This window comes from Ovis aries, chromosome 10, assembly GCF_016772045.2.
Source record: "Ovis aries strain OAR_USU_Benz2616 breed Rambouillet chromosome 10, ARS-UI_Ramb_v3.0, whole genome shotgun sequence".
NCBI classification, from domain to species: domain Eukaryota; kingdom Metazoa; phylum Chordata; class Mammalia; order Artiodactyla; family Bovidae; genus Ovis; species Ovis aries.
In genome coordinates this window covers 75833042-75847594 of record NC_056063.1, presented here as the reverse complement: position 1 = coordinate 75847594, position 14553 = coordinate 75833042, and the positions used below count along the sequence as shown (strand labels likewise).

The window sequence follows — 14553 nt, the reverse complement described above, 5'->3', positions numbered from 1 at the left end:
GCACATTTCATGTAATTCTCTTAAATTATTATTCCCATTTTATAAATAAGGAGGATTGGGAACAGAGAAATTAAGTAATTTACCCAAGCTCCAATCACAGCTGGAAAATAACAAAGTTAAGATTTCAGAACCTGGTCCAATGGATCCACCATGCTAAGCATTATCCTTTACTCTGTATCTAATAAGACAGTGTTTCACTCTTTTGGAAATCTTTATGATGGAATCAAGAAATATATGCCCAAAAGAATGTATGAAGTACATGAATGGGGGATGAACAAATTGGTGGGTGGCTGAGGATTCTACACAGTGAGGTATTGCCATCGATGAGGTACTGATGAAACTTTGCCATCACCTGATGAAGTACTGCCGTCACCCACAGCACTCACATTTCCAGTAGAATCCTTAGGTCCACGTGGTACATCTACGTGCTATATGACACGTGCCGGGAAATACACAGGCTGCGGAGTCTGACAGAACCTGTTTGGTGGTGGCAGACACAAATGTTAATGATTTCTGTGTGCTCAATTCTAAAGAAACAATTCTGAAATGATTTTTGAACATAAGGGAAATGATGAGTTTTGAGGAGCTAGCCTGGTAAAAATACAGCTTGGGCAAGTACACACATCATGCAGCTCTATCAACTCCCTAATTCAAGGTCAACCATCATCTCAACAGCAACAAGATTAACTGCCATTACAAAGAGAACTTTTTTTTTAGTAACTAGTGTTTCAAACTTCTAAATCTGTTTTATCATAGATCATACCATTGTAAACGATCTCTCAAAATCATTAATCCAAAAATGAAGACCAAACCTCTCTCTAAAAAAGTCAACTCAGGCTTGCACTTAAGTACTCAAGTTCAACTGCATGTGCTTGGAAGAAAAAAGTTGAAAGGAAATACTTTAAATAGTATAATTTATGCCTGGCTCCGCCAGCCACTTAACTCACTAAGAACAAAGATGTAAATCAGCCTATGAAAGTACCCCAGGTCCCCTGAGCCTCTCATCGTGTCTTGGGGGCTAAGTGTGATGCCTGGGTTTAAAATTGAATTGCGAACTATGCATTTTCCCAAGAGTCTGCCTCTAAATGTAGCCACCCTCCCCTCTGGCATTTAGCTGAAGGAATGGAGATCTGCCCCCATGCTAGAGGCAAAAATAAATCTGTGGCCAATTTAATGACATATTATTTAATATAACAGCACAACAGATTTGAACTTGATTGTATATGACTATCCCTTTTCCAACGGTTTTTAATGCCAAACACCCAAGACAGGTGCAATTACTTCAAATCACCTTTCATACAATGATACTCTATTGATAAGTTTTTGTCTCAGAAGTACAGAACAAAGTCATCCAAAACTACTAAGAAGCCAAAATCCATCCACTTATCTGCAGCCCCAGTGTGTCACCCACGAGAGCCTCATAATAACTGGAGCCATTCAATGAGGGACCTCTCAGAATGAGACGTGGCAAGAGACCTGGAGAGTGGTAGACAAAGCTTTGAGATGGTTTCATACTTTCTGGGCATATCTGGCCCAGGAGCACACTGTATATTCTCCAGTGGCTTTGTCTTCGTTGTGTGTGTGTTCTTTTAATTGTGGTTAAATATACTTAACATGGGCTTCCCTGGTGGCTCAGATGGTAAAGAATCTACCTGCAATGCAGGAAACTGGGATTTGATCCCTGGATCAGGAGGATCCCCTGGGGAAGGAAATGACAACCCACTCCAGTATTCTTGTCTGGAGAATCCCACGGACAGAGGAGGCTGGTGGGCTATGGTCCATGCAACTGCAAAGAGTCGGACACTACTGAGTGACTTTCACTTTCATTCACATACATAACATACAATTGACCATTTTAATAATTTCTAATTGTTTGGTTCGGTGGCATTAAGAACATTCTCACTGTTATGCGAACATTACCACCATTCACCTTCAGAACTTTTATCATCATTCCAATCTGAAACTCTGGACCCAGTAAACAGTGCTTCCCCATTCTCCGCCTCCTCCGGTCCCTGGTCACCATTATTCTATGTTCTGTTTCCATGAGTTTCACTTCGTTTGTACCTCAGGTAAGTAGAATCATACAGTTATGTCCTTTTCTGGCTTGTTTCACTTAGCATAATGTTTTCAAGGTTCATCCGTGTTGTAGCCTTGGTCAGTATTTCCTTCCTTTTTAAGGCTGAATAATACTCTGTTGTACAGGTACACCTCATGTTGTTTATCCATTCATTCCTCTATGGACACTTGGGTTGCTCCCACCTTTTGACTATTGTGAATAATGCTGCTATTTCCTGGGTGTGCAAATATCTGTTCAAGTCCCTGCTTTCGATTCTTTTGGGGCTATTTGGTCATATACCCATAAGAGGAATTGCTGGATCATATGGAATTCCATGTTTAATCCCTTCATTATATTTTTCTTACAGGTAATGTAAACAGATGCATCCTTTGCAGCGTGTGCCAGGTGCAGTGCGTGGTGAGGTTTCTAAATGCCAATTTTTTAAAAGCTCCAAATGAGTAAATTAAGTTTAAAAAGCAAATTTAAAAGACAGATGTGATGAAAACACTGCCTAACACATAACAGATAACCAATAGGTAGTTGCTGAATGAATGTGAAAGTGGTTTTAAAATCTAACAGACCTGGTTCCAAGTGTTGGCTGCTATTTACCAGGGGTATGACTGAGTCCTGCTTCACTCCTTTGATAAAATGGGGATAATCTTACACAGCTGCTGTTACGTTGCTGAATTAAATGAGACAGTCTATGTGAACTGGTGAGGATTCCCCATGTGCACTAAGTGCTCCATAAAAGGCTGCTATCATTATTGCTGCCATGAGCATTCATGACCTCTAGCTACTTATGGTCACAGAGATCATTTGGAGATTTGGTTTCCGCACCCCACCAAGGGCACCCACGGCTGTCACTGAAACACCTCTAAGCTTGCACCACGCTGAGCTGAAGAGACAACAGACAAGGGATAACGGCTGTCTTACATCATCCTCCACAGCATCACGGAAGCAGTGTCAGCGTCCTCTGCACTCAGAAGGGAAAATACACACTCTGAAACTGACATCAACAAAGGAATCTTGACAATCAGGGTGGGGAAAAAAATCCAACTTTCCCGTAACGAACAGTAAATCACTTGTTTTCAAGTTCCTTCGTGCTGTGCTCAGAGACAAGAGAATATATTGACAGGATCCCACAAATACCTTCACACTGAAAAGAAGAGTTATTACAGTGTTGATTCTTGAGGCATAAAGCGTATTACTGTGGCAAATAACATCTGGGTTCGTGGAAACCTTGCTCGAAAGGCCATCCATAAAATGCCAAAAGCCAGGACCAGCCATGTCTTCAAGCATCACAGTGTGAAAAGGAACATAAAGCCTTCTGCACCCTCAGCTGCTGTGTAAAAGTTGTCTGTTGTGATTCCTTGTAGACGGGGGCTGTCAGAGCATTCAACAGGGAAGGAGTCACAACTCCAGAGTTTACGACACCAATACGACGGACGGCAGGACTGTCACTCCTACACGGTAGGTCCTGTGCCCAACAACGGGTGTTTACAAGTAACCATTTAGCACCTTCCTTCCAGTATTTTTACACCACGCTCCTGCCTTTCCTGTGGAGAAGAGAAGCGAGGAGAATACGCTTTCTCTTCGGTGCTGAAATTTAAAATTGGATAATGTAATCACATGAGAGTTGGGTTTTTTCCTTTTAATGGCAATGCTTAAAATCTCTTCTGTGTCAATGATGCAGGGGAAAAAAAAAATCTTACTCCTTAAAATGACTCTTTCATAGAACATCAGGGTTAGTTTGTGAGTGGCACGTTTTAAAAACATTTAATCAGTGATCTGAATATACGTCAACACCTTCTGGCGGCGTGCTATAAAACGTGAACCTTGTCAACAGCAACAGAAAAAGGTGACACACGTGGGACACAGAGCTTTTATGCTGACACACAGTAATAATATAATTTTAAAATTTATCATCTGTTTAGCTGCAAGCAACAACAATTAATCTTTTTGACAACTCATATAATGCTTTAAATAACACCTGGGAAGAAAAACAACGCATTCCAATTCTTACTTTCATTGTCTTCTAGGCCTTTGTAGCTACAAGTGCATATAAAACCACACACAATAAATTTTGTGATTAGGATTAAAATGTTAGCAAAAAATATTTCCCTGTCACCTCATGCCCCCCTTTGCCTCAGTTAATAAAATTACTTAACACAAGAACCGTAAGTGAGAGCGAGTCCCAGGGGAAGCGTGGGCCACCGAGGGTTCACTTCTGTCACGTCAAATGACATTTCATTCCCAAATCATTTAACCTACGACTTCACGGGACTGGTTATAGCTTGAATGGAATTCTAGTGGGGGCCCAGAAATGACACTAATCCCTTTCCTGGAAACTCCATCAGGGCCTGACAATCCCAAGCCCATCTGATACCAACAATTTAAAAACTTCAGCCAGGCAAACCGTCTTCATAACGTTCAGAAGCATGTGAACATGTATGTGGTGTACGGTCTGCTCTTTTGCATGTCCTATGAAGCTTCATGGGATTTAGATTAGACTACATCAACACCCTTAATTCATCTCTTTCCTATTATACATTAAATCAAAGCATTTTTCCTAATGCACCTGCTGACCCAGTGCCCTGCTCACCCTGAGATTTGAAAGTCTGTGGGTTAAAGCAAAGGCAAAAACATCAGCACAAAAGAGGGCTGATGTTCCTCTCACTAGTAAATCGCAAGCTTGTGACATTTGCAGGTGAAATGAAATGGGAAGGTTGTTGCAAATCACCCCACTGTCCACAAATCTCTTTTTTTAAAAAAGATATTTTTATTCATTTATTTGGCTGTTGTTGCAAACCACTGCACGGTCCACACACCTCTTTCCTTTTTTAAAAAAAATATTTATTTTTCTTTATTTCTTTGGCAATGCTGGGTCTTAGCTGCAGCATGCAAGATCTTTAGTTGTGGCATGTGAACTCTTAGTTGTGGCATGTGGGATCTAGTTCCTTGACCAGGGATCGAACCTGGGCCCCCTGAATTGGGAGTGCTGAGTCTTAGCCACTGGACCACCAGGGAAGTCCCCACACACCTCTTTCAACCAGTCTCTCAAGACTCTGACTGTCCTCATTTGACAGATGAGGAAACCAGAGTGCCAAAACTCTAATTCAAGGATTTGCGAAAGCCACATCCCAGGTGTTTTCTATTGTCACACACCCTAAATGGCAGCCAAGACTCAAAAATAAGAAACTAGCTCCAAGAGCTTGGCCAAATGGGTCTGGACACTAGAGTACAACGGCTTATGCTTTGGGAAAGTACCGGCAGCAGACACACAGGAAAAATACGAGCTCTGCTGCAAAGCAGAGGGAAGACAGTGTCAGAGGAGGACGTAGGTCATGAGATCTCGGTGTGCATGTTTGTGAAAAAATAAGAGGTTGAGCATGTACAGCCCTTTGTCTACAGGTATTTTGTTCTTTTGGGGTCTTTGTTTTCATCCTTTTCTTTTTCCTTCTTTCCCAAGTCTAGGCCTCCCAGGAAGTGATCAAACTGATTTTTACCGTGTGTGTGCTGTGTGTCTTTTATGCACGTTAGGACTTGAGCCGTAGATTTCAGGGAAGCCCTAAGGGCTCACTGGTAAAGCATCCGCCTGCCAATGCAGGAAACACAAGAGACGTGGGTTCCATCCTTGGGTCAGGAAGATCCCCTGGTGAAGGAAATGGCAACCTACTCCAGTGTTCTTGCCTGGGAAATCCCATGGACAGAGGAGCCCGGCAGGCTACAGTCAACGGGACTGCAAAAGAGTCGGATACGACTTAGTGACTAAACAACAACAAGAAGTAGATTTTGATTTCAATACTTTTTTTCCCTAATGAATGATCAGTGTTACATGATTCTGGTGCCAGACTTCGATATGCCCCGTAACTTGCTTTACATGTTTCTTAGAAAAAAACTGCAAATTCTTTTTCAGATAAAGATTTTTCAGAGAAGAGCCTGCCAGTCTACACAGAATGTCAGACTTTCTCTAATGGCTATGCTGACTTGGGGACCGTTACTTTACATGTATATTTGGAGCCTCTAAGCAAAAAAAAAAAAAAAAACTTCATAAAGGTTTCCTTCATCCTTTGTTAATTACTGGTGAACTAATCCCCCATGTGACATGTCTCCCTCTGTGTCTGAGCTCTAACCAGCTGCTTGTATAGCATTTGAAACTGTAGCAGGAACTTCTAAACATGGACAGGTTATTTTGAAAGGGAGAATTCTGGGGTGAATTCTGGATCTGTGAGGGGACCATTGCACCCCGAAGGTGCTCCGTTCTCACTGTGGGGACCAGGAAGCTGAGACAGAGGGCTTCGAGAATTTGCTGACATCTGTGCTCCTGATCTCCTGACTTCTGTCCAATTTCCTCCTGGTACTTAACCATTTTCTTAGCCCTGAAAGGCATAAAAAGACTTTTCCACCAAGGAGTTCTTTCCCCAACTATCAAAGCAGGGGGAAAAAAAAATCCCCCATACTTAATTAATTGATATACAAGTTTCCTTTTAACTATACCTAGTATTAATATTTAAGTCTCCGGCCTGAACCAGACCTCTCCAGCTAGTGGGAAAGGCACATTGATGTCCTTTCCCAGTACATACGCGGGAGAACAACTCTTAAAATGTGTTTAATTACAGGGAGCCCTTCACAGCATGGAACCGGAGCACTGGGATCCCAGAAAGCAATTTTCCATTTAGTTGGTACTCCTCAGCTAATTAAAAAAAACAAACGGGCCAGCAATCTGGACAAGGAAACAGTGCACACGCCACACGTTACAACCCAGGGAAAGGCACGCGTGAGCCTGAGTGGAGCGAGAGCCGCAGGAGCCCAAAGGTGGACAGCAGCCCTTTACCGCAGCGGCCCTGACGGGTGGGGACGCGCCTGGCTGGCGACCCACACGCCGCCCTCTCACTTCCTGGCTGAGACATGCCAGCACTCCGGCCATCTGTTGTATCTGCAGAGATCCCCAACTCAGAGGAGAAGAGAAACACGCTTCAGCTGCAGCTGGAACACACATGCTTGCCAGTGATGTGGGCTCTTGGCACGGCCAGGATTTCAGGTTTGAGCCCTCAGTGACTGACTACTTTCCCCACTCCTCGACTGTTTAATCAGGTTCCCCGGGTCTTTGCAGGAATCTGTCTGGGCAGTGAGAGTGATAAGGGAGGGAGGGTGCAGAGCAGCCACTGGCTTTCCAAGGGCCCAGTTCTCCTCTGACTGTTGAAATGTTTCCTGGGGGAAGGAAGGAGGTCCCAGAGACCTGGTGCAGGTTGCACCCACCATAAATCCTGCTCAGCTTCCTTCCATTTACAGTCTATTGCATTAACATTTCTTTTGTGCTGGCTTCTGCTGGGAAGCTATTGTAAATTTGGGCAATTACAACTTTGGTTCCATCCGTCCCTCCCCTCCTTGGTAGGCACTGGAACATCAAAGGTGGCCCGTTCAGCAGAGGTTGGCTCTGTCTCTTAAATCCAACCTGAAATAGATGTTATTAGGAAGAGCTGGCTCTGGACAAAAGGTAGCAGGATGAATTATAAAGACGCTGCTCTGACCTTCTGAGAAAGTCTTAAAATAAGCTTTCTTAAACCCCAGGCACAAGCTGCCAAGTCAAAGCCTGGGCAGGCACTGGAGGGCCTCCTTGTCCAAATCCTCATAAAGTAGATGCATGAGTCACGTCAGACAGGCGTGGGCCCCTGAATGGCAAGGTTCTACCAGCCCGGCCTCTGCTTGTGCCTCAGTGGTGCTTAAAATAATCTTTCTTTCAAAGCATCTGTGTAAGCCAGAGTGGGTCCCCACTGCTGCTGTGCGGCTCAGGCAGCCTGGAGGAAGCCCAAGACCCTGGTGAGGCCCCCAGCAGATATAAGGAGGGTCAGTAACCAGCTGGAAAGCTTGATGGACGATAGGGAGCTGCTTCCATTCCTGACAAGCTGTCACTTGTTACAGGGAAGAGAGAGAGTGTGTGCGTCTCAGGGGTGCTGGGGATTTCACTGGTCAGCTTCAATCTCAAAAACTTTCTGAGAACCTACTGGGTCCCGTGGTGGGTACTGGACTGGCAGGAGTGGGGTTCAAGGATGAACAGCAACAACCCTTGTCTCAAGAAACTTAAAAGCCAGTGGAAGATGCAGGCTTGATGATATCTGACTGTTAGCTGCTTCTTAACAAGTTTCATCATATAGGCACAAAATGCCATCATTCTAGCTCTTCAACACATTAAATCCAGAGTTATCACATGACCTAGCAATTTTACTCCTAGGTCTGCCCAAGAGACATGAAAACATATGTCCACAATGTACGCGAACGTTCACAGTGGCATTATTCACAATAGCCAAGAAGTGGAAATGACTCACATGTCTATGGTGCATGAATGGATAAAGTGCAGTATATTCTTGCAATGAGACATCATAAAAAGTAATGAAATATCAATCTATGCTATGACAGGGAATGTAGTAGTGTTAGTCACTCAGTTGTGTCAGAGTTGTGACCCCATGGACTGTAGCCTGCCAAGCTCCTCTGTCCATGGGATTCTCCAGGTAAGAATGCTGGAGTGGATTGCTACTTCCTTCTCCAGGGGATCTTCCCAACTCAGGGAAGGTCTCCTGCATTGCAGGCAGATTCTTTACTGCATTGCAGGGAAGCCCCACAACAGGGATGAACCTTGAAAACATTACGATAGAGAGAAAGCAGCCAGACACAAAAGGGCACAACCATATAATTACACTTATATGAAGTGTCCAGAATAGGCAAATCTAAAGATTGGGGAAGCGGACCCAGGGATTCTCAGGGAAGGGAAGAGGGGAATGTGACAACTGATGGGTATGGGGCTTCTCCTCCGGCGAGGAAAACATTCTGGGATTAAGCAGCACTAATCATTGCACAACTTTGTAAACAGAGTGAAAAAGTGAATCATACATGTTAAAGGGTGAATTTTATGGTATTTGAATGATATCTCAATAAAACTTCCCTGGTGGCTCAGACAGTAAATAAAGAACCTACCTGCAATGCAGGAGACCCAGGTTTGATCCCTGGGTCTGGAAGATCCCCCGGAAGAGGGAATGGCTACCCACTCCCAGTATTCTTGCCTGGAGAACCCATGGACAGAGGAGCCTGGGTGGGCCAAAATCCAAAGGGTCACAGAGAGCTGGACATGACTGAGAGACTAACACATTCATTTTCAATAAAACTTATTCTTTTCTTTTGATAGCTTATGGGATGTTAGTTCCCCAACCAGGAATTGACCCCAGGCCCTCAGCAGTGAGAGCCCAGAGTCCTAACCACTGGACCACCAGAGAATTCCCAAATCTTATTTTGAAATGCTATGGGAGTTTAGGGTTGGGAGTAATGTGACTAAGGGAAAAGGACTGTTATATATGCCACCTCTGCTTGTATTAAGAACACAGTAAGGATTCTAAGAACTTTATAAACAGGAAAGCATGAATGAAGGACGAGAACAGGTTACTGGATGCATTGCTCACTTGGATACCTCCTGGTTTGAAGAATGGACACTGAGTTTCTACTTTGTGGATTACTGTTACTGTGATAGAGTCCACAGAAATAACATTCTAAAAACACAAGGATTTAGAGCACTCTGTGCAGTGTGAGTTTCAGGTTTTGAGGTTTCTAGAAATTCCTGTTCTGTGTTCCCACCACCCTCCAGGCTCTGTTTTCACCATCATGTGGAGCAGCTGATATTATTTGTCTTTTAAGCAGTTTGGGGGGCAGTAACTATCCCTTTCACCCCTAGTACCAGCAGTACATATAATAGAGGGGACTCAACAAGTGCTTGTGGAAGAAGGAAGGAAGGATGAAGGGAGGGAGGGAAGGGGTCATTATTTGCTTATAATGAGCTTATAGTCTAATTCCTTAGGCTTTCTTATTTCTCCATTTTCTTATCAGGAGGTGTTATCACACTAAAAATTTTTGGTACTCTAATGCTGTTTTTGAATGTCAAAAGTGGTCAGACAGCAGCAGTTTCCTATGGTTCAATCTAATAAACGGTCACAAGAAACTATCATTTCAGTCCTATTTCATTACACAAATGTGTTTTGAACTTGGGGCTCTGGAAGCTCCGTAGGGAACACCAACTGAGAGGCAAGTGAAGGGTCTCTGATCCTCTCCTTGTTGTTGCTGTTCAACAAGTCGTGACTAAGTCGTGACTCTGCGACCCCGTGGACTGTAGCCCACCAGGTTCCCCTGTCTTCCTCTATCCCCTGGAGTTGGCACTGCTACCTCCTCCAAAAAAACAAACCAGAGGTTCTATATTGAGTTGGTTTGAAATAAAGACACGTGTCTAAAAATTAGTTTGCACAGTTAATTTACAACTCTAGACCAACTTGGTTATTCACTAAGAAAATGACCTTTAGGTCAAGAAAATAAGGAGTAATGCTTAAGCTCTTTCCTCTCTGTTCCACTGAAAACCATAATGCTGACAAATTTTCAAGCTACCTACCAATAGGGCATCTAAAGAGAGGCATCGGCAGGAGAGACAGCCATGCTAGAAATTCTGCACGGGGTGGCGACAGGCGTTAGAAACTCGAAGCAGTAATCCAAGGGTTAATCAGGAGAGAGACTGAATCCAGAAAGTGCTTATTAACCCAAGCCTTTCAGTACTGTCTATATCACCCTGCTGCCTCTAACCAAATAGGACACTGTAGGTCTCAGGATGACAGAAAGCTTTTGTTGAAGTAGGAGGTTGACAGCTATCTGTGAGGAGGGTTTTTTGTTTGTTTGTTATTCAAATAACTTTCCCCCCTGAAGAAATTCAAAAGGAAAACGTCAGAAGTCAGTGATTAATGATTTTTAAAAAATAGATGGGATTTCCACACCCCATCCCCGTTGAGCTGAAAAGTATGTATGGAAAAGGAATCCACCTCATTAAATGGTAAATCCTCATATGTAAGTTTGATATCGACTCTTTCAAAGGAATTGTGCTTGTAAGTCAGATGAGGGACAGGAGGGTGTGTCTAAGTATCAGTGTTCTCTGAAGGGCAGCTGTTCAGGAACATTGTCAGATCATAATGACAAGAACTGGAACTCTGATGATCAACTGGTGATGGGGAAGTCACCCAGTCCTGTCTTCTCCTCCAAGCTGTGCATTATTAATGTGCTTCCTAAAATACCTTCATAATTATTTTTTAAAATACATGCTGTGGGGAAGGCTGGGGTGGCCAGGGAAGGTGGTCACCGGGGGTAGGGGGTTGGAGACAAGGGGAAGATTCCAGAAAGGCAAAACCTACACTAAAAACTACCTCCTTTTAATTTTTTTAAAAGGTTCCTCTAAATCAGCTCTTAAAGCAAAGGCAGAAGCTGAAAACATTCCATGTAAATGAACAGCAAAGGACTCCAAATGCTTAGCAGACCAGAACACCGGAAAGAGCTCACTTGGTACTACCAGGCATGACCGGCTTTAGTGGATTTAACAACAAAAAAGAAGATGGCGCCAAATAACCAAACTACATGGGACCCGCCCTTCCAGCAAGAAAAGTGGGTAACACTTTCCACTGGGGGATGCAGGGGAGGTCTAGGGAGATAAATTCTACTTAACACAACAATGCGGATAGCATTTAGGCCGCATGCAAATTTCATCTGCAGAGCTTGCAAATGGAATGCAATTTACTGCTCAAAGGATGTAACCTATTTGAGTTAGAAAGCTAGTTAATAAAACCTTCTAGAAAAGAATGCAGAGTTAATCGCCATCCATCTCCTGGGCTATTTCAACTTGGCTCTTTTTATTTGCTGTTAAGCAAAATTCTAAATATTGTTACAGCAAATCATGTTTCGATATCCTAAGAAAAGACAAGTTAGGTTTTGGTCGAATTTAACTCCCTTTAATAAAACCCTTGATAAGTTGAAGCTGAAGCTGCTCTTCTCCTCAGAACTTGTTCTGTGGTGGATAAAATTTTCAGCAACTATTAAAGTTTCAAGTAGGGTCACATCTAGAAAGTAATAGTAAATAAACGTAACCACTCATAAACGGTGCTAGATTTTTGCATTCCTGAAGTTGAAATAATTGAGTACAATCTTCAAAAAGCATTCACTTGCAGATATAGTTGGCACATGGGATGTAAACCCTACTCCTTCCTTGCTGTGAATCATGGAATTAAAGATAGAAATTATTTTTATCTCCAGTTTTCCTCCTGACTTTTTCTTCCCCTGCAGCATGCCTGCACTAAATAATTTTTGTTTTTCACTGATAACAAGAGAAGTTTGCGCCAGACTATTCCTCTGGGACAACCTGTCAATGATCGCAAGGATCCAATTCAAAACTTCCTGCAAACAGTGCGCTCACGGCTCTTTCTTGATTCCATTTCCCCCTGAAGCTTGCTGAAGGAAGCACAGTGCTTCTTCATTCTGTGTTGGTATATGTGCTTCTGAATTCTGAAATCGAGCATGAACCATACCCACTTTTCAATAACTAGGCTTAAAATGTCAAAGACTTGATAAGAAGTCGTTGAGTAGAACGAGATACTTCATGGATTTGTATTAAGCCCTAAGGGCTGGATGCTAAGACCTTCTACACTTCAGAGTGTTGAGTGCAGCCAGCCACTTGCTAAGGGTGCGAGGGGTAATGCTTGGGGTGTGAGGCTTACTTTATGGAGCATCCTTCCACACCTGAGTGGGCAGACCTGGAAAGTGCAGGCCTTACCTTGGCCACAGTCCCAAAAGGTACATCTGTACCACTGGCTTTTGTCAGGATGAATGATGGTATTGAGTCATTTCAGGAAAGCAACCCAGTTGCCAAAATATAACTGCCAAAATATTTGGAATAATGTAATTTAGCGCTTTAACGTCATTTTACTTCCTGAATTTACAAATAAGGAAGAAGCTGCCTCTGGCCATTATAGCTTTTTCTTGCTCTGTACGTTCCTTTCCAGCATCAGCTATTTTCACTACACTCCAACCCACATTGAAGCTGGAAGAGACACTTACTGAGCACACTGCTTCTCTCTTCATGTCACCACTTCCTCATTCTCAGTTCACTTGCTATTCTCCTGGTAATGCTGAGTCTGAATGCTTAAAAAAATTTTTTTTGACTAAAGAAAAGCTTAAGGAATGATATCATTAGCAAATGCAAATATGCTAATTCACATAAAAAGATAAGGCTTAAAAAGTCCAACCTGTCATATGTAAAATTATTTTAATGACATATTCAAGAAGAATCTGGAGATTATGTTGCCAAAAAGGCAATACTTCTAAGGCAATCTTACAAAGTATATGAAATCACAGACTGTAAAATCCTGCAACTATTTTAATTTTAAAAGCTCAGTTTACAAATATATACCAATATTTTTCTCACTTTTAATCACTCCCCCACTGTTTTAGCATAAGAGCTAAAATAACCTAAAACTGCCCCTTAAAACACACACAGCAAGTCTGTTACACAGATCGAGAAAACAAAAAATGTATGAAGGAAAGAATGTTTTAAATAATCTGAAACAGAGTAGCAAAAAATGTGTGGTTTCTAGGTTTCAGCTACTATTAAAGAATTTTCCTGGGAGAATTTTACTTTAAAGCAACTCTAAATGAAAATGCATATAATTAAGGGAAAGACCATTGCTTCAAACAGATTGACTGTCTTTAACAAGTTTCTCTCTTTCTAGCTACTCAGATATGCTATATTTCCTAATTATCACCTTTTAAGGGCCATCTGGGCCCATTCCTCCCCATCAGGGGGCAATTCCATTTGCATTGTTCCTGGGTTTAGTCATGATCAAGTAGTCTGGTGGTAAAGTTCATTAGAAATTAGAACAGAAGCAGTCAACCCAACACAGTAAACCAAGTATCTGATGCTTAGGCACCCACAGGAGAGACGTAAGCCCTCCCTGCCTATTCTCACATAACTAACAAGTCTGCCATGTGCATTTTATCAAATTGCTTAAAGAAACATTCAGCTAGTCCCTGGCCAGGTATGTAATGAAAATTTGATTAAGCCTCCTCATACTGCAAAATATTTCTCAATTAAAGCAACATAACGATAGTCCCTTATGTCTTCTGGTTCCAAAGTCTATTAAAAACCCTTTAATGATTCCCTCATTTAGCCTACCATTCACAAGCAGTATACCACTTCCTTCCTGTAGAGAACACACAAGAATTATCCTAATTGTATTTTCTGTGAAACAAATGCACATTGCAGAGAAGGCGTATCCAACCCACAGACCGACACTGATGGGTATGGGTTCCAAAGACATTCCCTTTTGTCCTCATCAGTGGATAACCCTATACATCCACACATTCCTTACAAATGTGTCTGTGTGCCAAAGGGAAGCTTGGCCCCTGGATGTGCTATGGTTAGGCAGCTGCCCTACAACAGGGCTGATTGCAAATAGCGTGGCTAATTCAAGGCAGCCACATACAAGGGTTCCCGCTTCATACCTCGTAAGGCTAGATACATAAAACCCAGGAAATAGTTACTGCCTCATCTTGCAGTTTCTGAGCCTGGCTTGCAATGGCCATCTTAATCCGAAATGCCAGCCTATTGAGATCGAGAAGGAGCGCTCCCTGCTGAGACCCAGAGCCTCATC

The 14553-nt window shown here is 42.7% G+C and overlaps 1 protein-coding gene across 14 annotated transcripts in view; it reads right to left on the bottom strand.

Moving 5' to 3' along the window:
• The window catches only part of CLYBL (citramalyl-CoA lyase), a 241165-nt gene that overhangs the window by 160045 nt on the left and 66567 nt on the right, over nt 1-14553 (bottom strand). The window contains exon 2 of one of the 14 annotated variants that reach the window (XR_006061010.1): nt 387-477. The exons of the other annotated variants lie outside the window; for them this stretch is intronic. The gene's annotated coding sequence lies outside the window, so the exon portion shown is untranslated. The remainder of the gene's footprint in view (nt 1-386; nt 478-14553) is intronic. 14 annotated transcript variants of the gene reach the window in all.